Source organism: Ursus arctos, unplaced genomic scaffold (genome assembly GCF_023065955.2).
Source record: "Ursus arctos isolate Adak ecotype North America unplaced genomic scaffold, UrsArc2.0 scaffold_1, whole genome shotgun sequence".
Classification (NCBI taxonomy): domain Eukaryota; kingdom Metazoa; phylum Chordata; class Mammalia; order Carnivora; family Ursidae; genus Ursus; species Ursus arctos.
The window spans coordinates 30251421-30276327 of NW_026622763.1; the positions used below are offsets into that span (position 1 = coordinate 30251421).

At 38.4% G+C, this 24907-nt stretch overlaps 1 long non-coding RNA gene across 1 annotated transcript in view; it reads right to left on the reverse strand.

The window, feature by feature from the left end:
• Window positions 1-1175: 1175 nt before the first annotated feature.
• Window positions 1176-24907, reverse strand: part of LOC113249225 (uncharacterized) — a 258875-nt gene continuing 235143 nt past the window's right edge. The window contains exons 4-8 of the long non-coding RNA XR_006408830.2: window positions 17365-17466; window positions 15631-15870; window positions 15165-15241; window positions 11299-11435; window positions 1176-2006 (exon numbers count right to left, since the gene is read on the reverse strand). This is a non-coding gene — a long non-coding RNA (uncharacterized LOC113249225). The remainder of the gene's footprint in view (window positions 2007-11298; window positions 11436-15164; window positions 15242-15630; window positions 15871-17364; window positions 17467-24907) is intronic.

The following is a 24907-nucleotide window of genomic DNA, read 5'->3' on the forward strand; positions in this document are numbered from 1 at the left end:
AGTCTGGTGAGAATCTTTATTACCGTTTCTTTATATGTATTCTATGTATTAGGTAGGTCAGCTACATCTACTTATCTTGAAAGCAGTGGTCTTATAGACATTGTCCTTTAGTGCATTTCCCCCTCCTCACCAGAACCAGGTGCTCCAGGGGGTAGCTCCTGTGTGGGCTACATGTATCCTCCTTTTGTGGTTAAGCCATGATTGCTGTGGTGGGTAGGGCTGGCCCTTAGCTCTGCTGGCTACAATGAGCAGTATGAAGATAGCTGTGGGTACACCAAAGGGCAGGATTTGTTCTCTGTGCAGCCAGCTGACAGTCCCTGCATAGGAACTGCAGGTGTGCTGATGTGTGGAGTTAGTTTTCCCAATTTCCATGGTAGGAGCCACTTTGGAGGGGCACCTACAGGAGTTTGTAAAGTATGTCTGCAGGAAAACTTTGGGGTGGGGCAGTTGGAGAGGGTTAGCACTGGCTGTACAAGCATCCACCTATTTAGCTGGAAGAGAAATGGCACCCACCAGCACTTTTATTTCTAGAGAAATCTCCCGAAGGTCCCTGCCCCTCTAGCACACATATAAAATTAGTAATTAATCTACTTCATGTATACCCCAGGCACATTTCAAAGTGTTGCTTCTATGCTATGTCTCAGGCTGAGTTAGTATGCTGGTTCTTTAAGGGTGCACTCTCCATTTCCTATAGCTCTCCCTGAGTTAAGCTTTACTGACTTTTGAAGTCAGACATCGTGGGAGCTCCTTTTCCCTTATGCATCCCCAGGGCTGGGGGGTGCCAAGGGTGAGGTATGATCCCCTTTCTCTGCTGTGCTTATGATATCTCTCCTGCTTGTGGTTATTCATATTAAGGATTTGTTTCCCAGCTGTGTTTCTATTCCTTTTCCCTTTTTAATGTGGTCTCTTCGTGACTAGCTGTAGAAGATCTAATGTACCAGCCTTTACGTGTTTTTCAGTCAGTTGCAGTACAGGTAGCCATTCTTTCAGTGGGTCTGTGGGATGAGCAGAACTCAGGATCCTGATATTCCACCATCTTCCTTCTCCCATATCAGTCTCCTAACTCATGGTTCATTTTTGCTGAGTTTCTTCCTCAAATTTAGCAAGGTCTGAAGAAAGAATTGGTAGGTTATATAGAATATGGAGCCAAACAGCAATGGGAAAAAGTAGGCAAAGGAGGATAATGGCACCTCATTTTTTATTTCTTAAGTAGTCAAGGCTGAGAAGAGTTTAACTAAGGGACATTTTGAAGGCAACCTGTGGCATAGTGCAACAGGTTAAGGGCATGCTTAAAGACAGCAACTTTGGAGCCAGAGACTGGGTTCAAATTCTTGATTTAACTCCTTACATTTGTGATCATAGGGAAGTTACTTAACCTCTCTGATCTTTGTTTTTCTAAATAAAGTTTGTAAAATACCTAGCAAATTGAAAGTATACAATTGCAGTTACTGCGTTACCATTATTCGCCTCTTCCTTGAAGAGATCCATAAGGGATCCAGGGAGCAATATGCCTTAGGTTCTTATTCCAGCCAGGGCATTTCTCAGTCTAAGCATGAAATTTTCCACAAAACTTAATTGTAGCTAAAAAAACTTTCTTCCTAAAATTATCTTTAAAAATGCTCTTCATAAAGAGTAACCCAACCTTCATTTCAGATTTTCCCCCATTTTCTTCTATTCTTCATTAAAAATGAAACACAATCTTATTCATTTAAAATCAGAATTTACACATATAAATGGATAAACCATGGGTACATTTAACTGAGAAAAAATCCAGACTTGCCAGGTACAATCCAAGACGAATGGCTCTTGCAGTGTCCCTGCCTCCTGCAGAGTTCCAGGCCAAGCTAGAGTTTAAGTACCATATCGGAAAACTTCAGTCTTGCCATCCTCTCCATGGTATGTGTCTGTATGGGGTATTTGAAATGTAAGCAGCAGAAGAGTTTTTATACCAACTGCTGTTTTCCAAATAAAACTTCAGCCATCCGCATCATTGACACCAGCTGTTTCTGTTAAGAAATTTTTTTTGCATAAATTCATGAATCTGATAAGTCTGTTCAATCTAATTGATCATCATGGCCATCAGAATTTAAAAACACAATAAAATGAATGGAGTCAGTCCTGCGGTTTGTAAAACTTGATCATCCACAAGCAACATTTACACACAGCCTGAGGAAGCCTGAGGTATTTTGTAAAACTAGGTGAACCAAAAAGTAATCAATCAAAACATATTTAAGAAGCACTATGATAGGCCCTGAGGGAAAACAAAAAGTGTGTACAAGCAGACTCCCTGTGTGAATAGTTTATAATTAACATTTACTTGTCTTTTTGTTGTTGTTAGCAAATATGCCACATTATTAAGGGAAACACTCAGGCTCCCCACAAAACCCATTTTAACCAATTCCATATCTGAATTAGAAAACTGATAATATAAATGAAACGAATACTGACATAGCAAATTGTTTCTATGCTGAAACTGATTTCCCAATGATCTCAGGATGGCTCCACACATTAGTGACTCCCATATACCTCTTCCTCAACCATTCAACAGGAACTGAACCACCCTGTCTCATTTCAGAGATTTGAAGGCTATTATGTACTAAGAACATAGCACCAAATCCAGAGGAGGAAAAGTTAGGAACCTCTGGATCTTCCCGAAGCCATAGTGTTGTGTGCAGAATTGTGGCCCACCACCAAGTGCATATGCATAGGTCTATTCCAATATGACTAATGGCCAATATGACTAATGGCCTTACAAAAAGAGAAGATGAGGATATAAACAAACTAAGGAAGGGCCATCTCCAAGCCAGGGAGAGAGGTCTTAAACAAAACCTGTGAACACTTTGGTTTAAGTCTTGTCACCTTCAGAACTGGCAGAAAATTAAGCAACCCTGTCTGTGGTATTTTGTTATGGCAGCTCTAGCAAATATACCTGGCTACCTGTCACCTCTTTCCGTTCCTCCAGGGCTTTGTTTCAAATATGATTTCTCCATTCCCTGAACATGAAATACATTTAGACCTTTTCCTAATGACTGTACATGGATGAAACAAAGCCATTTTTTCAATGAAGATTTCTGAGGAGTAGAAACAAGGGGTAAGCTCATAGAATGTCTAAGATAATTTTCTTCCTCTTAGTTCAGTAGCTTTTCAGAAGAATAGGAATTACTTTTTTATATTAATTTCCCAAACTCGCACATGGCATCTGCCAATTAATAAAACAAAAATGTCAAAAGAAAGACTATGTATTCAGTGATGCATTTGAATATTGGGTATCCATATACAAGTAGGATTACCCATTTAATGTACAGTCAACTCTTGTTTTTTCAATTAACCATCAAATTACTTTAGGCTTCTATTTGGAAACTCTCCTGAATCCTACTAAATAATGCTGGGGCTCACTTGGAAAAAAGATACCAATTAACTCTTCTAAACACCAGGTAGAGAACTGTAAAATCCTATCAGTTCAGGGTTACTGCCATATTGCTATTGAACAATGGCACTCTGATACAAGTAACACTAGAGAACTATACAGTGATGGCCTGTTTCTTGTCTCAAAGGGTTCAGTACTTGCAGGTACATTCTCGTTCAGAAACATGTTCTGCTAGCTCTAATCTCATAAAAACACTGGATCTATATTAAGATCAGGTTGCCAGCCATTTCTCTGAGTGAGAACCCCTCTAGGGCTTTTGGTATCCTTTATCATAAACTAGCTTTGGAGTCTGCTAGAGACTGAATATTAGTGTTCCCCAAAGTGATAGTATTTGTAGATGGGACCTTGGGAGGTCATTAATTCATGAGGGCTCTCATCAAAAACGAGTAGGGGTCCAAGACAGTCACACAGGAAGATGCTGAACTCACCACCTCCATGGATATACCAAGTCGACCTATTTATAGAGCAATTCCTCTGGAATTAAAACCGAGGCTGAATAGCTTCTGCACAACAGAAGACCACCCAGAGAACAGCAAGGAAGAAGGAGACATGGTAACAAAGGGAATCCCTACACCCAGCACTGCTAACTGCAGTTGGAAGGGAGAGTACTGAGGGATTGTGAGCATATTTGTCTGTCCTGGGGCACTGGAAAAAAGGTTTTACATGGTTTTACAGGACTAGACTATAAAAGAACTAACCCTAGAATCCAAATGGCTATGGCACTGTTGGAACTCTCTCTGGGTCAGAGGGCATGGTGAGCCTCACTGTTTATGTTTCCCACCACCTGGATAGTGCAGATAGAATCAGGGTTCTGGTACTACAGCTAACCTGTGGGTGAGCCCCAGGCCTCCAGGCCACACCAATCTTGGATGCCCTAGAGAAAAACATAGTTTAAAACAGCAACTAGAACATAAATCCCAGCCCTAGAATTCTACCAAATGGCTAGGGGGCTGCTGAAACTTTCTCTGGGTTGGAGGCCCTACAGTTTATACTCCCCCTTCCACTTTGATAGCATGGACAGGAGCAGAGTCTGGCCTACTCTAGAGCTGGCCTATACCCTCAGTGAAATTACTAGTCCCCAGTAGCCTCAGCCACCCCTCCAAGGCTGCTGCAGTGTGGCATACACCTGGACACCCCTGGTCAGTGCTCACTCCAGCTGTCTTGTCAAGATGACATAGATCCAAAGCACTCCAGAATGCTCCAAGCCCATGCCACTTTGGTTCCAGACAACTGGCCAGGGAACCCTTGGGGTAGAGTATCCCAGGAGCTTTTTGCCCACACCCATTTGAGCTCCAGACTATTAACCAGGGTACCCCCATGTACCCTGAGAAACCCTGTCCTGCACCCAGTGTGGCTCCAGCCACTCCCCAGGGCATCCCCTAAACAAAGTGCCCTAGGAACCTCCAACTCACGGTACCAAGGCACTCCCTGCATGGAGCATTCCAGGACCACCCAGCTTATATCCACATAAGCATCAGCAGCCCGCCAGGGTGCCCTCCAGGTGGAGAATCCCTGGATTCCCCAAAACTTGTACCTACTTTAGTTTCAGCTATCCTGCCAGGGCTCTCTCTATATAGAGAGCCACAAGACTACCTCAGCCCATGCACACTCAAACTTCAGTAGTTAAGCCAAGTCACCTGTCTAGGGCCCTGGGACTTCATTCAGCTCTGGTGCCAGTTGTAATGCCCTGGGACCTCCAGCCCATGACAGGTAGAGGTCTAGTCAGCCAAAGTCACCAGGCATACACAGTCTACATGAGGGATGACCATGCACAAGATCATTACTTCACGTTTAAGAGAAGTAGCTATTGGGGCGCCTGGGTGGCACGGCGGTTAAGCGATTGCCTTCGGCTCAGGGCGTGATCCCGGCGTTCTGGGATCGAGCCCCACATCAGGCTCCTCCGCTATGAGCCTGCTTCTTCCTCTCCCACTCCCCCTGCTTGTGTTCCCTCTCTCACTGGCTATCTCTATCTCTGTCAAATAAATAAATAAAATCTTAAAAAAAAAAAAAGAGAAGTAGCTATTTCACACAATTCATAGAAACAAACAAAATGAGAGACAAATTGCTCCAAATGAAGACAAACCTCAGAAAAATAGAATGAAATGGAAATAATCTATCTGAAAAAAAGTTCAAAGTAATGGTCAAAAAAGATCGTCACCAGAAGGTAGAGTGGATAAACTCAGAATTTCAATAACAAGACAGAAAATATAAAAAAGAACCAGTTGGAGTTGAGGATTACAATAACTGAAATAAAAAAATGGAATAAATGATGCATCTGAGTATGGAGAAGAATGGATCAGCAATCTGGAAAAAAGTAATGGAAAACACCCAAGTTGAACAACAAAAAGAAAAAAGAATTTAAAAAATGAGGATATCTTAAGGGATCTTTTGAACAACATCAAGTGAACAAATATTCACATTATAGCATTCCCAGAAGAATGGAGAAAAGGAGGCAGAAAATATATTTTAAGAAATAATAGTCTAAAACTTTCCTAACCTGGGGAAAGAAATGAACATCCAGGTTCAGGTAGCACAAGGAATTCCAAACAAGATGAACCCAAGGAGCTCTACACCAAGATACGTAATAATTAAAAGAGAGAATCTTAAAAGCAGCAGGAGAGAAACAAGGGAAACCCTTTAAGGTTATCAGCTGATTTTAAGCAGAAACTTTGCAGGCTAGAAGAAAGTGGCATGATATATTTAAGGTGCTGAAACAAACAAAAAATCTACAGCCATGATTACTCTACCAGGCAAGGTTATCACTCAGAATTAAAGGAGAGAGACATTTCCCCAGACTAACAAAGGTAGAGTTCATCACCAACATAAAGGTACTAGATCACTTACAAAACTACAACGAAGGCTAAAAGACAAAGGTAGTAAAAGCAATTATACCTAAAATATTATTTAATTGGGCTTAGAAGATATGTAAAATATGACAACACATACATAAAATGTGGAAGAGGTAGTAAAAATGAAGTACCTTTAGCATGTGTTCAAATTTAAACAACCATCAACTTAATATAGAATGCTGTATACCTAGAATGTTATATATGCACCTGATGGTAACTGTAAACCAAAACTATATTGATACACAAAAAATAAAAAGCCAAGTGTAACACTGAAGAAAGTTATCAATCACAAGGAAAGAGAGTGAGAGAAAAAAACAAAGGAGAGATCCAAAAAAACAACCAGAGAACAATTAACAAAATGACAATAAGTATATACATATCAATAATTACTTTAAATGCAAATGGACCAAATGCTCCAATGAAAAGATAGAGGGTGACAGGATGGATAAAAGATCCAAGACCCATGAATGTGCTGCTTAAAGAGACTCAGTTCAGACCTAAAGCTACATACAAACTGAAGGGATGGAAAAAGATATTCCATGCAAATGGAAACAAAAACAGGGTAGCAATATTTAGACAGAAGACTTTAAAACAAAAACTATGACAAGAGACAAAGTAAGGTATTAATAATGATAAAGCAATCAAATCAATAAGTATTACAATTGAAAATACCTATATACCCAACACCAGAGCACCTAAATATATAAAGCAACTATTAACAGACATAAAGGAAGAAATCAGCAGTAATACAATAATAAGGGACTTTAATGCCTTACTGACATCAATGGAAAGATCACCTAGGCAGAAAATCAATACGAAAACAGTGGCTTTGAATGACACATTAGACCAGATGGACTTAATACAGAACATTCCATGTAAAAATTGTAGAATACGCACTCTTTTTAAGAGCACATGAAACATTTTCCAGAACAGATGACTTGCTAAGCCACAAAACCAATCTCAAATTTAGGAGAACTGAAATCAAATCAAGCATTTTTTCCAACCACAAGGGTGTGAAACTAGGAATTGATCGCAAGAAAAAACTGGAAAAAACACAAACATGTGGAGGTTAAACAACGTGCAAATAATCAATAGGTCAATGAAGTTAAAAAAAAAATACATGGGAACATGTGAAAATTAAAACACAATGATCCAAAGTCTCTTGGATGAAGCTAAAACCATCCTTAGTGGGAAATATATGGCAAACAGACCTACTTTAAGAAACAAAAAATCTCAAACAATGTAACCTTATAACTAAAAGAACCAAAAAAAAGGAAAAAAAAACAAAAAACAAAAACCCGAAGTTAGTAAGAGTAAGGAAATAATAAAGATCAGACCAGAAATAAATTGAGACTAAAAACCAAACAAAAAAAATTGAAAAGAACAATGAAACCAAGAGCCTGGTTCTTTGAAAAGATAAATGATATTGATAAAGCTTTAGTGTGACACATCAAGAAAAAAGAGAGAAGACCCAAATAAAAAAAAATCAGAAAATGAAATGAGAAGCAACAACTGACACCACTGAAATACATAAGAGACTACTATCAAAAATTATATGCCAAAATTGGAAATTTTAGATGAAATAGATAAATTTCTAGAAACATAAAATCTTCCAAAATGGAATTTGGAGGAAAAGAAATCTGAAAAGATTAATAAGTGGAAATGAAATGAAATTGATAATAAAAAAACTCAACAAAAGTCCACAACCAAATAGGTTCAGAGATGAATTTTACCAAACACTTTAGAAGACTTAATACCTATTCTATTAAAAATATTCCAAAACAATAGATGATGAAAGAAAGCTTCAAAACACATTCAATGAAGCCAGAATTACCCTGATACCAAAACCAGACATAGACACCACCACAAAAAAACAACAACAACAAACAAACCTATAAGCCAGTATCCTCATCCAACAAAGATGCAAAAATCCTCAACAAAATATTAGCAAACTGAATGTAACAATACATTGTAAGGACCATTTAGCATGATCAAGTGGGGTTTATTTTGGGTATACAAGGATGGCTCAATATTCATAAGTCAATCAACATGACACACATTAACAAAAGGATAAATATATTTTGATAGATGCAGAAAAAGTATTTGATGAAATTCAACATCTGCTCATGAGGAAAACTCCCAACAATGTGGGTTTAAAGGAAACATACCTCAACATAATAAAGGCCATGGATGACAAACCGACAACTAACATCATACTCAAAGGTAAGAAACTGAAAGCTTTTATCATAAGATCATAAAGAAGACAAGGATGTACACTCTTGCCACTTTTATTCAACACAGTACTGGAAGTCCTAGCCACAGCAGTCAGGCAGGGAAAAGAAATAAAAGGCCTTCAAACTGGGAGGAGAAAAGTAGAATTTTCACTATTTGCAGATGACATACTACTATACACAGAAACCCTAAAGACTCTACCAAAAAACTATTAGAAGTAATAAGTGAATTCAGTAAAGTTACAGGATAATAAGTTAATATACAGAAATCTGTTGAATTTCTCTACAATAACAAAATAGCAGAGATATTAGGAAAACAATTGCTTTTACCTAGGAATAAATATAACCAAGGAGGTGAAAGACCTGTATTCTGAATACTGTTAAGACACTGATGAAAAAAATTGAAGATGACACAAATAAAAACATATCATGCTCATGAATTGGAAGAATATTGTTAAATGTTTGTTTTACCCAAAACAATCTAGGAATTCAATGCAGTCCCTAACAAAATGCCAGTAATATTTTTCACAGAACTAGAACAATCCTAAAATTTGTATGGAACTGCAAAAGACCATGAATAGCAAAAGCAATCTTGAAGAAGAGGAACAAAGCTAAGGTGTCACAATCCCAGAATTCAAGTACACTACAAAGCTATAGTAATCAAGACTGTATCATAGTGGCACAAACATAGGCACATATATCAATAGAACAGAAGAGAGAGCCCAGAAATAAACCCGCACTTACATGGTCAACTAGTCTATGAGAAAGGAGAGAATAATATACAATGGGGAAAAGACAGTATTTTCAACAAAAGATGTTGGGAAAACTGGACGGTCACACGCAAAAGCATGAAACTGGACTATTTTCTTCACACACAAAAATAAACTCAAAATTGATTAAAGACCTGAAATCATAAAACCCTTAGAAGAAAACATAGGCAGTAATTTCTTTGACATTGGCTGTAGAAACATTTTTCTAGACATGTCTCCTCAGACGAGACAATCAGAAACAAAATTAAAATCTGGAGATTAAACTAAAAAGCTTCTGCACAGCAAAGGAAACAGTCAACAAATCAAAAAGACAACCTATTGAATGGGAAAAGATATTTACAAATAATATATCTGATAAGGGGTTAATATCCAAAACATATAAAGAACTTATACAAGTCAACACCAAAAAAAAAAAAAAAAAAAAAAAAAAGAGACAACAACAAAAAAACCCAAACCAAAACCAAACAAACAAAAAACTCTGTTCCAAAATGGGCAGAGGACTGAATAGACATTTTCCCCATGACATACAGGTGACCAACAAACATAGGGGAAAATGTTGAACATTACTAATAACCAGGGAAATCAGAACTCCAATGAGATGCACCTCACACCTGTCAGAATTGTTCGTATCAAAAAGGAAAGAAATAAGTGCTGACAAGGATGTGGAGAACAAAGGAAGCCTTGTACACTACTAATGGGAATGTAAACTGATGTAACATTATGTATCAACTGTACTCAAAATATAGGTTGGAAAAAGACAAATACCATGATTTCCCTTGAGCAGAAACAAACTCAAATACAGAGAACTGGTGGCTCCTATGGGGAGAAGGTTGGGGGGAATGGGCAAAAGCAGTGAAGGAGAGTAGTGGGTAGAGGCTTCCAGTTAAGGAATGAATAAGTCATGGGGATGAAAGGTATAGCATGGGAATATACTCAAGTATTATAATAGTGTTGTATGGTGACAGAAGGTAGCTATTCTTGTGAACACAGCATAACCTATGGAGTTGTTCAATCACTATTTTGTATACCTGAAACTAATATAACATTGTGTGTCAACTATATTTTTAAAAATTATTTAAAAACAAAAGATTATTTTTCTTATGAGAGAGCCAGAGAGTTCCTTTAACCCCTTATGTCTTGTAAGGATACAATGAAAAGAGAGCAGTCTATGAATCAGTAAGCACGCTCTTCCCAACACCTAATCTGTACAGACTTGATCTTAGATTTCCCAATCTTCATAACTGTGAGAACTAAATTTCTATTGTTTATAAACCACCCAATCTATAGTATCTGTTATAGCAGTCCAAACACAGACAGACTGGGTCACCTTTGTCCACCCAGATAGGTTTCCTTAATTTCTAATCTAAAGGATAAGAGTTAGGATCTTAGATTCATCCTTACCAGACCATATCCCGGCTTCTGGTCGTCTTTCTCCCAAAGACTTAACTCTGATAACCAAGAGTCAGATGCCAAAAAAGCTTTTGTTAAGAGAGTCCCCCAGAACAATAGAACTTTCTTACCTTACAACTGCTTAACTAAGAAGAATCACTGAAGTAAATCCTCCCATAATGAGAGAACTCTTCTCTGAGATGACTTGCAAATCCCACCTCTGAACATAGAAGCTATTAACTTGTCACATATTGTTTTACCTACTGCAATCATGTACTCGAAAATGGTAATTTTATATCATATATATAAACATACATAATATGTATTGTGAGATGTATTAGTTACTCAGTTTTCACACACTGCTTAGTGCATATGTGCTATCCCCTGGTTGGCAACCATGGACTTGGATTCTATAGGTTAAAGACAGGTGAAGATGATAAACATTTTAGTTGGCACTTTGGAAGGAAGCTGAGTCTGAGTCTTCTGCATATTTGACTAAAATAATAGGATGAGAAGGGTAAGTACAAAGAGGATTTATGAAAATATTATGAGACTGATGGGGCCAGCTACCAGCAATGTAGAGTAGGGGACTGGTAGTAGTGTTAGGGGGAAAAAAAGGAAAATTCACTTACCTTTCACCATCTCTGCCATTTCGGACCCTCTGGTTATAGAGGGGAAGTAGGGTCTTCCAAAAGGAGGGGAAAAGATGGTAGATTATGAGGAAAATCCAAAGAGAGTTCACCAATGTGGTAACTGTTTATCTGTCTATCTAGAATAACAAAAACAGATTGAAGACAGAATTAAGTACTATTCTTAGTTCCTATCGAAAGTTTAATAGAGAACAGAGGAATGTGTTGTTACTTCGCTCTCCTATAATTTCTGTTTCCCTCAGGTATTTCTTCTCCTTGCAAGTTTCCCAGTATGTTACAGAATAAGGTGGCATTTTATCTGAAAGCATTTGGTAAATGTTCTTTGAGTCTAGAAGGCTGCAATTTAACAAATGGCTTCCTCACACAAACTCTAAGCATGATACAGAATGATTGACAACTATGCCAGCATTTGAAAAGCAGCTAAGAGCTTTAACGCATACAGTAGCTGAGACCAGGATGGAGTTTATCATCAGCCTTGAAGATTGTGGTTTATGTTGGCAATATAAAATATCTGTCATTTTAATACAGCTCTTACAAAGATTTTTAAACATGTCATTAAACAAACATACCAGAAAGATGGGCCCAGAGAAAACCAGTTTTAAGATAACAACAATAGAATCAAAATACATTATCACCAGATAATAGTCTCCTACGGTTTGATAAAGGACTCAGCTTCCAAACCAAAACAAACACTGTGGCACAGCAAAGATGTTTGTTTTAGAAGTAGAAGACATTGATCTTATGACACATTTCTACTACAATGGCTTTATTTCTGTTACAGAGCAGGCTAAACTTACAATTATTCTAAATTCAGAAGTGTTCAGAGGAAGTTAGTTACATAGTTACCACCTGTATGCAGACCTAGTGAACGCCTCCCTCCACTCCACCACTCATCACTCTTTCCTAGCACTGCCCAAAACATGATCTTCACTATCGACTAAAACAATAGGAACATGAGTCAATAACTACAGGTGGTATAGGAGGGGTGGGATAATGTTCAGAAGTGGTGTTTTTTATTTACAACATTTTGAAAACTCACATTCAAAACTAAAACCCTGTACCTATCTCTTTTGTAGATCTCAGGACTTGCTTGGGGAGGTCATTAAAAGTTACTTAAAGCCAGCTTCAGTTCCATTGTTATAATATTTAAGTGTATTTACAGTATGGAAGAGACCTGGCCTGTGTGGTTGGGGGATAGGGATAAGAATAATGTATGGATAACAACTTGGATACTAAAGTTACATTCTTGCTGTAATCTTGGAATAACTCTCTTCTCTCTCATTCCTATACTTTACCCAATGTTAGGATGGACACATGACTCCTCTCTTTCAACCAAACCTCAATGAGTTTTGCTTCTTGCACGAAGCTATACCTTTGCATTTCCTAATTTGTTTAATCAGAGATCACCTGAAGAGTGGGTAGGTAGCATTGTGGAAGAGCTGCTAGGAGAATATACCTGCTCAAATTATCTCCCCAGTCTAACATTCCCACCTCATGTCAAGCTTTTGCACTTATTTAATTCATTCCTCCTATGTGATCAGCACTAGGCCTCCCAAATGAACCCATCTTCCAGCAGGTGTCAGATAGTACATCTATTTTCAGCATTACCATGGGCTAAGTATTGTAATGACAACACTGATACAAAGATGAATGGGTCATATATACAATGGAATATTACTCAGCTATCAAAAAGAACGAGTTCTCAACATTTGCTGCAACATGGATGTTACTGGAGGAGATAATGCTAAGTGAAATAAGTCAAGCAGAGAAGGACAATTATATGATTTCTCTCATCTATGGAACATAAGAACTAGGAAGATCGGTAGGGGAAGAAAGGGATAAAGAAAGGGCGGGTAATCAGAAGGGGGAATGAAGCATGAGACACTATGGACTCTGAGAAATAAACTGAGGGCTTCAGAGGGGAGGGGGGTGGGGGGATGGGATAGGCTGGTGATGGGTAGTAAGGAGGGCACGTATTGCATGGTGTACTGGGTGTTATACGCAACTAATGAATCATCAAACTTTACATCAGAAACCAGGGATGTACTGTATGGTGACTAACATAATAAAAAAAACATTAAAAAAAAGATGAATGGGTTAGAGATTCAGACATAAAGAAGCTCACCATTAAGGTGGGGAGACAGATAAATGGATAAATTAAAGCTATGACAAATGCTAACACCACTGTCTTAGTACTGAATTAAATAGAAAAAAAAAATCCCTCACAATGGCAATTAGAGCTTAATGATGGCAACCTTAAAGAGAGTAGTTTCAGGAGACAAGATGAAAACCAGGTTACTTTGGAGTTGTACTGACTGGGAGGATAGGTAGGAGACAACTCTTCTATTGTAAATTTTGCATAAGAATTGATCACCACTGGTTGGTAGCTAATGGGAACTCAGGTGTCAAGAGAGCATGTGTTTATTTGCTTTAAAGATGAGAGAGTTGTAGTATGAACTGGCTATTGTGAAGGAACTTTATGCCTCAAATCTCAGAAGTTTGGGTGGCTTTTTTTTTTTTTTTGTTTTTTGTTTGTTTGTTTGGATTTTTTTAGTCTTTAAGTCAACTTTTAAAATGCAAATACTACTGAGAAGAGTAGGCTCTTAGTAAAATCTGTCAGTTGTCAGTTAGCACCTTAGCAGGGCACAGGATGCTAGGGGGTGCCAAGAGCAGACAGGAGAAACGCTGCTCCTGACGAGGTGGGAGAGCACCCAATATCCGTTTCTTCACAGTTGCGCCTGGGAGTCAGCCAGAGAATCCCAGCTGGTCCCGGTTTGACAAACAATCCTCATTCTAATTCAATTGCCCAGAATATAGGAACACAAACAGGACTCAAATAAATGCTTTTGCAAATTGCTCTTCCTTGCTAGGATTATTTTTTAAGTCAATGAAGATACAGATTATAAGGAAGCTACAAAGGATTATATAAGTATAATTTTGATTACATCAAATAATGCTAAAATGATGCATGTTCACGAAAAGTTAAAAAATATAAAAGGATAAAAATGAAATCTGCCCTCATCTCCTCCCTACTTCATTATCCGCCAGTGGTACTCACAGTTACCAGCTTGGTGAAGGGCCTTCTATGCTTGTACTGTGCGTTTATACCCACACATACACATTATAAATAGGTCATCTGGTTGCCTGGCCCTCTTGCCAAGCAGTTTTCCCTGGTCTAATTTATACCTGTTAGCAGGAATCTGATTTGGGAAGTTCTCCTTTATCCTTAATGATAATAATAACTGCTAATATTTAATAGGTGCTCTCTATAGTTCAGATGTGATACCAAGCACTTTATTATTTTTTAGTTTTACAAGTACTAATTACTTGAATATATTCTCATAAATGGCAAAAAAAAAAAAAAACCAAAAAAAAAAAAAAAACCCACAAGGAAAAAGTCCCCATAGTTAATCCTCCTAATGCCAGACCCTTCCTCTGACATAACCACTGTTGGCAGTTAGGTAGGCGTCCTAGACATTTTTAAAATGTACACACGTACCTGTATGTATATGCAGAAATATAATTGGTTTTCTTTTTTTGGAACTATCATCATTCTATAAATACTGTGCACAACTTACATTCTCCATTTTGGTCATGGAGATCTTTCCATTTCAAACCATGTAAATACAATTCATTTTTTTAAACATTTGCTGAGAAGGCATGCTAATCCATTCTGTGGTTTCAACCAGTCATTCCTCTGGCTGGCATTGAGGTTGATCCCACTTTTTCACTGTAAGAAAGAATGACCTAATAAAAAGCTCACGCAGGCCTTTTAGACATATATGTCACTATTTCCTCTTGTTAGTGAGAAAAGGAGCTGCAGGATGAAAAACGGAAAAGACATTTACCTGGCATCCATTCCTTGCTCCTCCATTTGCAATAACCTTCATATTCCATTCAAGAATTTTGGTTCTCGGGCATCAGACTGCAAAAGAAGTGGAGCTTAGGACTTAGGCTAAGGCAGTGAGCCCATTTAATACCTTGGATCACAACAGTGATGAACATAGATAATGGGACATGTCTTAGGACTGTTCTAATCAAAATGGAACTCAAGGATTTTGATAGGAATTCTAAGATACTTATTCTTTCTTACTGTACATATACAGGAATTATGTAGACCTGGGAGATGCTGATGCCATCTGTATTAGTTTTGTATTAGTTTTGTAAACTGGGTGGCTTGAAATTTATTTTCTCACCAGTCAAAAGTCTAGAAGTCAAGAGCAAGGTGTCAGCAAAATTGGTTCCTTGAGAAGACTGTGAAGGAAGAATCTGTCCCAGGCCTTCCTCCTTTGTTTACAGAAAGCTATACTCTACCTGGGTCTTCACATTTCTTCCTTCTGTGTGTGTTGTATCCAAATTTTCATGTCTTGTTAGGATACCAGTCATACTGGATTGGGGTCCACTCTGAAGACCTCATGTTAACTAGTTCTCCAGACACCCTATCTCCAAATACAGTTACATTCTGAGATACTTAGGCTTAGGACTTCCACATATAAATTTTGAGGATGTAATTCAGCTTATAACACCATCTCAGGATCACAGTGGGAGGCAACCCTAGGATAGAAGGGAAAGCTGAGAATCAGTAGGAAATGGGTGCTTCCTGATCGAGCTTCACTTAAAGCTAATGTTCCTTTGCTGAATTTCTTTCAACTGAAATTCTCAGTTGAAATAGTCAGTAATTTGTCTGAATTACATAAGCAAGTTTAAACAGGGCTTGTTTTTGGTGACAAAAGGAATTAGGCTTTAAAAAATATATGTGTGAAAGTCTGAAAGATACTGCTCAGTTAACCTCCTAAAAGGCATTTTATTTTATTTTTTACAAGATTTTATTTATTTGACAGAAAGCAAAAGAGGGAGAGAACAAGCAGGCAGAGTGAGAGGGAGAAGCGGGCTCCTTGTGGAGCAGGGAGCCTGATGCAGGGCTTGATCCCAGGACCCTCAATCATGACCTGAGCTGAAGGCAGATGCTTAACCCACTGAGCCACCCAGGTGCCCCCTAAAAGGCATTTTAAACATACTTTCTCATCAACAGAACATAAAAGTTCCAGGTCCTTTCACTGTCATCAACAAGAATTGTTCATAGGCTTCTTTAAAAATTGCCATTCTTTTTGGGGCGTCTGAGTGGCTTGGTTGGCTAAGTGACGGACTTCAGCTCGGGTCATGATCCTGGAGTCCGGGAATCGAGTCCTGCATCAGGTTCCCTCCTTGGCAGGGAGTCTGCTTCTCCCTCTGACCCTTCCCCCCCTCATGCTCTCTCTCATTCTCTCTCAAATAAAATAAAAATAAAATCTTAAAAAATTTTTAAAAAGCTGCCATTCTTTTGACTGAAAACTGTTATTTTCTTTTTTCCCCCGATTGTCAGGAAGTTGAATATCTTATCCTTTGTTTATTGGCCATTTCAGTTCTGTGAATTATCAATTTATATCTTTTGCCAATTATTTTATTTGGCTAACTGGTAATTTTCTTATTAATTTGTGGAGTCCTTTAGAAAAAGCTAATAGAAAAAATGTTTTCTCCTGTCCTGCACCTGTTTTTAAAACTCCATTTATAGTGTTTCATATTATACAGACATTTCTAAAATATCATTAGTTGGTTAGAATTTTTAGTCTTTTTCTTTAGTGTCTAGGTTTTCTGTCTTTCTTAGAAACCCTGTTATTAAGCCAAGATTACAAAAACATTCTCCTATAATTTTATACATGTAATACTTTTACTGTTAGTTTCCCTTATATTTAGTTAGATCTTAAGTATCTATAGATCTTGAATGTTGTGATACAGAAAATGTGATTTATTGTTCTAATGGATAGCTAATTGTCCCTAAATCTTTTAGTAAACAATATGTGTCTCTGGTGATTTGAATTATCTTCTTTATCATATATTATCATATTTATAGTCTGTTTCTGAAAAATCAGTTCTGTTCCATTGATCTGTTGTGTTTATTTCTCTACCCAAATCACACTGTTTCATTTAAGATAGCTATATATCATAATAAAATATTATTTAAAACATAATAAGGTAACTTTTAATATAATGTTTGAAGGAAACTCTTACCTTATTGTTCTTTTTAAAATCTTTCTTGGCTAGTCTCTCATTTATAGAAAATCAGGTATTCCAGTTTCTTAAAAATCTTAGTAGGGTAATTCCAGCTTTCACCTGAGACACAGAAGTGAAAGGAGATCACACCCACACTTGCTACAAAAAAGAGCCAGATTAGCTTCAAATTTATTACTTTTTTTGAGCCCATCAGAGAGCTGAGGTCCAATGAATAGTCTCAAATTATCTAAGGAGAGATGGTGCCTGCAGGAAGACAAGAGAGCAAGCATTCACTAATCTTAGGTAGATAGGAATGAGATACAGTAATAAAAGTTAAGCTAGCATATTTGAAAACTTGGTAAAGGTGAGTGTTGGCTTGCAGAACCGTGTGAAACCACAGTGTGTCTCCATGAGCCTTATGGGGTGTACTCACAGAAAAGACTGAATTAAGCCCTAAGAAGTGTGTATAGGAAAAAGCAGCTGTGTGAGAAGGCAAGAATTTCTGAGCATCTTCTTTATATACATTAAGAAACAAGAATAACCAACAATCACTAGAGAAAATCTGCATGACATTGGGTTAGGCAAAGAAGTTTTATATATAACTTCAAAATTCCACAAAAGAAACAATAAAATGAACTTCTTTAAAATTAACTTTTTCTACATGAAAGATCCTGTTAAGAAAATGAAATGACAAGCCATAGACTGGGAGCATATATCACAATTCTGAAAAGGACTTGAGCGCAGAATATATAAAATCCTTCAAAACTTAAGAATGAAAAAAATGGACAATCTACTAAAAAATGAGTGAAAGACTTAAATACATCCTTCATTAACTGAGAAGATGTTCAACATTGCTAAGTAGGGAAATGCAAATCAATACTACAATTGATAATACTACACACTTATTACAATGTCTAAAAAAAGAAAACCAAACCAAAACAAAAAACTTGTCATACCATGTGCTGAGAAGAATGTGGAGCAACTGGAACTCTCATTTAAGTTGTTAGTGGGAATTCAAAATGCTAGAGTCAACTTGGTAATATTATGTCAATTTCTTATGAACTTAATATGCAACTACCCTGCTCCTAGTTATCTACCATGAAGAAATAAAAACCATGTTCACACAAAAAGCTGTATAAAAATACTTACAGGAACTTCACTCATAAGCTCCAAAAACTGGGGAAAAAACCCATATCTCTTTCTACTCGTGAATAAACCATGTGTAGAATATCCATACAGTAGAATATTAGTAATAAAAATAGCAAACTATGAATTCACATGACATCCCTATGAATCATAAAATGCATCTTGCTAAATTAAAGAAGTCAAACCCAAAAAGCTACATAGTACATCATTCCATTTATGTGATACTCTGGAGAAGGCAAACATAGTTGTTGGGTTGGGGGTTAGGGAGAGGGGTTGTCTACACAAAAAAATTTTGAGGGAACTATGGTGATTACATGACTGTATATATTTTTCAGAGCAATACAAACCACAAAGTGTAAGACTCACTGCACATGAACTTTCAAAAAAAGTTTAAACTTTAAAAAAAAAAACTTTAAAAAAAGTCAACCAGGATGTATGTGGGACTGGGGGGAGGGGGAGAAGATGGAATAAAAGTTAACAAATCTGGAAAAAACCAGGTTAAGATGGCAGAGGAGTAGGGGACCCCTTTTTCAGCTAGTCCCCTGAGTCGAGCTGGATAGGTACCAGACCAGCCTGAGCATCCATGGAATCAGCCTGAGATGCATGAAGAACTTCTGGATCTCTACGAATGAACATCTCCAGTGCTGAGTATTGAGGTACGAAGCGGGGAGCCGTGAAACTGCGCACAGATATTAGAAGATAAACGGAAGGGGGAGGGAGCCGCTGCATTCGGGAGCCGGGAAGCAGTAGCCACCTGCACGGGGGAGCCGGCGGACTCACTGACCGGCACCCGCAAGAGAGCAGACTGAGACCGTGAGCCGGGAACACTCGAGACAAGACTGAAATGGAACTCTGGTGCGCTCACTGGAACCAGACTGAGACCGGGAGCTCCGGTGCGTGTGGGGGCGGCTGGCGGCTGGCGGTGTTAGAAACACAAAGGACAGAGACACGCTGGCCCTGGAAGTGAGGGCTGGGACGCCGGGTATGGGGCACACATCCCGGGACGCTGCAGGGTTGAGCAGTGCCAACAGAAACAGAGTTAAAGTGGCCAGAACATCAGTGGAGAATGGTCTGCGATCCCTCTGTTCTGAGACAAAGGCTGAGATTCGGCCACTGCTGCTCTCTCAGAAGAGGCACAGCAAACCGCCAGGGAAAGCCGCCAGAGAACAAAAGCCTGGAAACACCGGCTCACAGCGTGCCCACCCCCAACCCCCCTCGCAGGGGACACAGAGACGCTACCCAAACAGGGTTGCCTGAGTATCAGTGCGGCAGTCCCCTCCCCCAGAAGGCAGGCTGAAAAATCAAGAAGCCCACATCCCTAAGATCCCTATAAAACAAGGGCGCACGGCCTGGGTCCTGGTCAATAATTTGGGCTCTGGACAACCCCGCAACCTCTCCTCATCAGAATGACAAGAAGGAGAAATCCGCCCCCAGCAAAGAAAAGACAATGAGTCTGTGGCCTCTGCCACAGAACTAATGGATATGGATGTAACCAAATTATCAGAAATGGAATTCAGAGTAACAATGGTCAAGATGATGTGTAGACTTGAAAAAAGTATTAACGAAAATGTTAATGAGAATATAGAATCTCTAAGGGCGGAAATGAGAGCAAATCTGGCAGAAATTAAAAATTCTATGAGCCAAATGCAGTCAAAACTAGAGGCTCTGATGGCCAGGGTGAATGAGGCAGAAGAACGTATCAGTGAATTGGAGGATGGGTTAGTAGAAGAGAAAGCTAAAATAGAATCTGGACTCAAAAAAATCCACGCTCAGGAATGTAGGTTATGGGAGATTACTGACTCAATGAAATGTTCCAATGTCAGAATCATCAGCATCCCCAAGGGTCTAGAAGAGATATTTGAACAAATTGTAGCTGAAAACTTCCCTAATCTAGCAAGGGAAAAAAAATTCGTGTCCAAGAGGCAGAGAGGACCCCTCCCAAGCTCAACCATGACAGACCTACACCATGTCATGTCATAGTGCAGTTCACAAATATTAGATCCAAGGATACAGTATTGAAAGCGGCCAGGGCAAAGAAATTTCTCACGTCCCAAGGCAAAGGTATCAGAATTATGACAGACCTGTCTACACAGACCTGGAATGAGAGAAAGGGTTGGGGGGGGGCATTTTTAAAGCTCTTTCAGAGAAAAACATGCAGCCAGGATCCTTTATCCAGCAAGGCTGTCATTCAGAATTGATGGAGAAATAAAGACATTCCAGAATCGCCAGTCATTGACCAATTTCGTAACCACGAAACCAGCCTTACAGGAGATATTAAGGGGGGTTCTATAAAGGTAAAAAGGCCCCAAGAGTGATACTAAACAGAAAGTCACAATCGATAGAAACAAAGACTTTACTGGCAACATGGTATCATTAAAATCATATCTCTCAATATTCAGTCTCAATGTAAATGGCCTAAATGCTCCCATAAATGGCACAGGGTTGCAGATTGGATAAAAAGACATGACCCATCCATTTGCTGTCTACAAGAGACCCATTTTGAACCTAAAGATACATTCAGACTGAAAGTAAAGGGATGGAATACCATCTTTCACGCCAATGGACCTCAAAAGAAAGCTGGGGTAGCAATTCTCGTATCAGACAGATTGGATTTTAAACTAGAGACTATAGTTAGAGATGCAGAAGGACACTATATTATTCTTAAAGGAAGTATTCAACAAGTGGATATAACAATTATAAATATATATGCCCCCAACAGGGGAGCAGCAAGATACACAAGCCAACTCTTAACCACAATAAAGAGACATATAGATAAAAATACAGTAGTAAGGAGGGCACGTATTGCATGGCACTAATGAATCATTGAACTTTACATCAGAAACCAGGGATGTACTGTATGGTGACTAACATAATATAATAAAAAAAATTTTAAAAAATAAATAAATATTAAGTACTATTTTGCATTAAAGACAAAAAAAATACGTTAATAGTAGGGGACCTCAACACTCCACTATCAGAAATAGAACACCCATGCAAAAAATCGACAAAGAAGCAAGGGCTTTGAATGCCATACTCGACGAGTTGGACCTCATAGATATATATAGAACACTACACCCCAGAACCAAAGAATACTCATTTTATTCTAATACCCATGGAACATTCTGAAGAATAGACCATGTTCTGGGTCACAAAACAGGTTTCAACTGATACCAAAAGACTGAAATTATTCCCTAAATATTCTCAGACCACAACGCTTTGAAATTGGAACTCAACCACAAGGAAAAATTTGGAAGAAACTCAAACACTTGGAGACTAAGAACGATCCTGCTCAGGAATGATTCGATAAATCAGGAAATAAAAAATCAATTTAAACAATTTATGGAGACCAACGAGAATGAAAACACAACACTCCAAAACCTATGGCATACTGCAAAGGCAGTCCTAAGGGGGAAATACATAGCCATCCAAGCCTCACTCAAAAGAATAGAATAATCTAAAATGCAGTTTTTATATTCTCACCTCAAGAAGCTGGAACAGCAACAGAGGGACAGGCCTAATCCACGCACGAGGAAGCAGTGGACCAAGATCAGAGCAGAAATCAATGAATTAGTAACCAGGAGTACAGTAGAACAGATCAACAGAACTAGAAGCTGGTTCTTTGAGAGAATTAATAAAATTGACAGACCACTGGCAAGACTTAACCAAAAGAATAGAGAAAGGACCCAAATTAATAAAATTATGAATGAAAAAGGAAAGGTCACAACCAACACCAATGAAATTGGAAGGATTATTAGAAACTTTTATCAACAGCTTTATGCCAATAAATTAAGCAATCTGGAAGAGATGGAGGCCTTCCTGGAAACCTATAAACTACCAAGACTGAAACAGGAAGAAATTGATTTTTTAAACAGGCCAATTAATTATGAAGAGATTGAGTCAGTGATAAACAACCTTCCAAAAAACAAAACCCCAGGCCCGGATGGTTTTCCTGGGGAATTCTACCAAACATTCAAAGAAGAAATAATACCTATTCTCCTAAAGCTATTTCAAAAAATAGAAACAGAAGGAAAGCTACTAAACTCATTCTATGAGGCCAATATTACCTTGATCCCCAAACCAGGCAAAGACACCATCAAAAAGGAGAATTACAGACCGATTTCCCTAATGAATATGGACACCAAAATCCTCAACAAGATCCTGGCTAATAGAATCCAACAGTACATTAAAAGGATTATCCATCATGACCAAGTGGGATTCATCCCTGGGATGCAAGGGTGGTTCAACATTCACAAATCTATCAGTGTCTTAGATTTTATCCAGAAAGAAAAATTCAAAAATCATATGATTCTCTCAATAGATGCAGAAAAAGCATTTGACAAAATACAGCATCCTTTCCTGATTAAAATCCTTCAGAGTGTAGGGATAGAGGGTACATTCCTCAATCTCATAAAAACCATCTATGAAAAGCCTACAGCAAATATCATTCTCAATGGGGGAAAGCTGGAAGCCTTTCCCTTAAGATCAGGAACACAAGGATGCCCACTCTCGCCACTATTATTCAACATAGTACTAGAAGTCCTTGCAACAGCAATCAGACAACAAAAAGGGATAAAATGTATCCAAATCGACAAAGAAGAAGTCAAAATGTCTCTCTTTGCAGACGACATGATACTCTATATGGAAAACCCAAAAGAATCCACTCCCAAACTATTAGAAGTTATAGAGCAACTCAGTAATGTGGCGGGATACAAAATCAATGCTCAGAAATCAGTTGCATTTCTATACATGAATAATGAGACTGAAGAAAGAGAAATTAGGGAATACATGCCATTTACAATAGCACCAAAAACCATACGTTACCTTGGAATTAACTTAACCAGAGACGTAAAGGACCTATATTCTAGAAACTATAAATCACTCTTGAAAGACATGGAGGAAGACACAAAAAGATGGAAAAATATTCCATGCTCATGGATTGGAAGAATTAACATAGTTAAAATGTCCATGCTACCCAGAGCAATCTACACTTTCAATGTTATCCCGATCAAAATACCGAGGACATTTTTCAAAGAACTGGAACAAATAGTCCTTAAATTTGTATGGAACCAGAAAAGGCCCCGAATCGCCAAGGAACTTTTGAAAAGGAAAAACAAAGCTGGGGGCATCACAATGCCAGATTTTGAGCTGTACTATAAAGCTGTGATCACAAAGACAGCATGGTACTGGCATAAAAACAGACACATATACCAATGGAACAGAATAGAGAACCCAGAAATGGACCCTTGGCTCTTTGGGCAACTAATATTTGATAAAGCAGGAAAAAATATCCAATGGAAAAAAGTCTCTTCAATAAATGGTGCTGGGAAAATTGGACAGCTACATGCAGAAGAATGAAACTTGACCACTCTCTCACACCATACACAAAAATAAACTCCAAATGGATGAAAACCTAGATGTGAGACAGGAATCCATCAAAATCCTAGAGGAGAACATAGGCAGCAACCTCTACAACATCGGCCAAAGCAACCTTTTTCATGACACATCTCCAAGGCAAGAGAAACTAAAGATAAAAGGAACTCGTGGGACTTGATCAAGATAAAAAGCTTCTGCACAGCCAAGGAAACAGTCAAAAAAAAAAAAAAAAAAAAAACAAAAACAAAAACAAAAAAAAACTAAGAGGCAGCCCACGGAATGGGAGAATATATTTGCAAATGATGCTACAGGTACAAGACTGGTATCCAAGATCTACAAAGAACTTCTCAAACTCAATACGTGAGAAACAAATGAACAAATCAAAAAATGGGCAGAAGATATGAACAGACACTTTTCCAATGATGACATACAAATGGCTAACAGACACATGAAAAAATGTTCAAAATCATTAGCCATCAGGGAAATTCAAATCAAAACCACACTAAGATACCACCTTACGCCAGTTAGAATGGCAAAAATTGACAAGGCAAGAAACAACAATTGTTGGAGAGGGTGTGGAGAAAGGGGATCCCTCCTATATTGTGGGTGGGAATGCAAGTTGGTACGGCCACTCTGGAAAACAGTGTGGAGGGCCCTTAAAAAGTTAAAAATTGAGCTACCCTATGCCCCAGCCATTGCACTACTGGGTATTTACCCCAAAGATACAGACGTAGTGAAGAGAAGGGCCATACGCACCCCAATGTTCATAGCAGCATTGTCCACAATAGCTAAATCGTGGAAGGAACTGAGATGCCCTTCAACAGGTGACTGGATTAAGAAGTTGTGGTCCATATATACAATGGAATATTACTCAGCTATCAGAACGATTTCTCAACATTTGTTGCAACATGGACGGCACTGGAGGAGATAATGCTAAGTGAAATAAGTCAAGCAGAGAAAGACAATTATCATATGGTTTCTCTCATCTATGGAACATAAGAACTAGGAAGATCAGTAGGGGAAGAAAGGGATGAAGAAATGG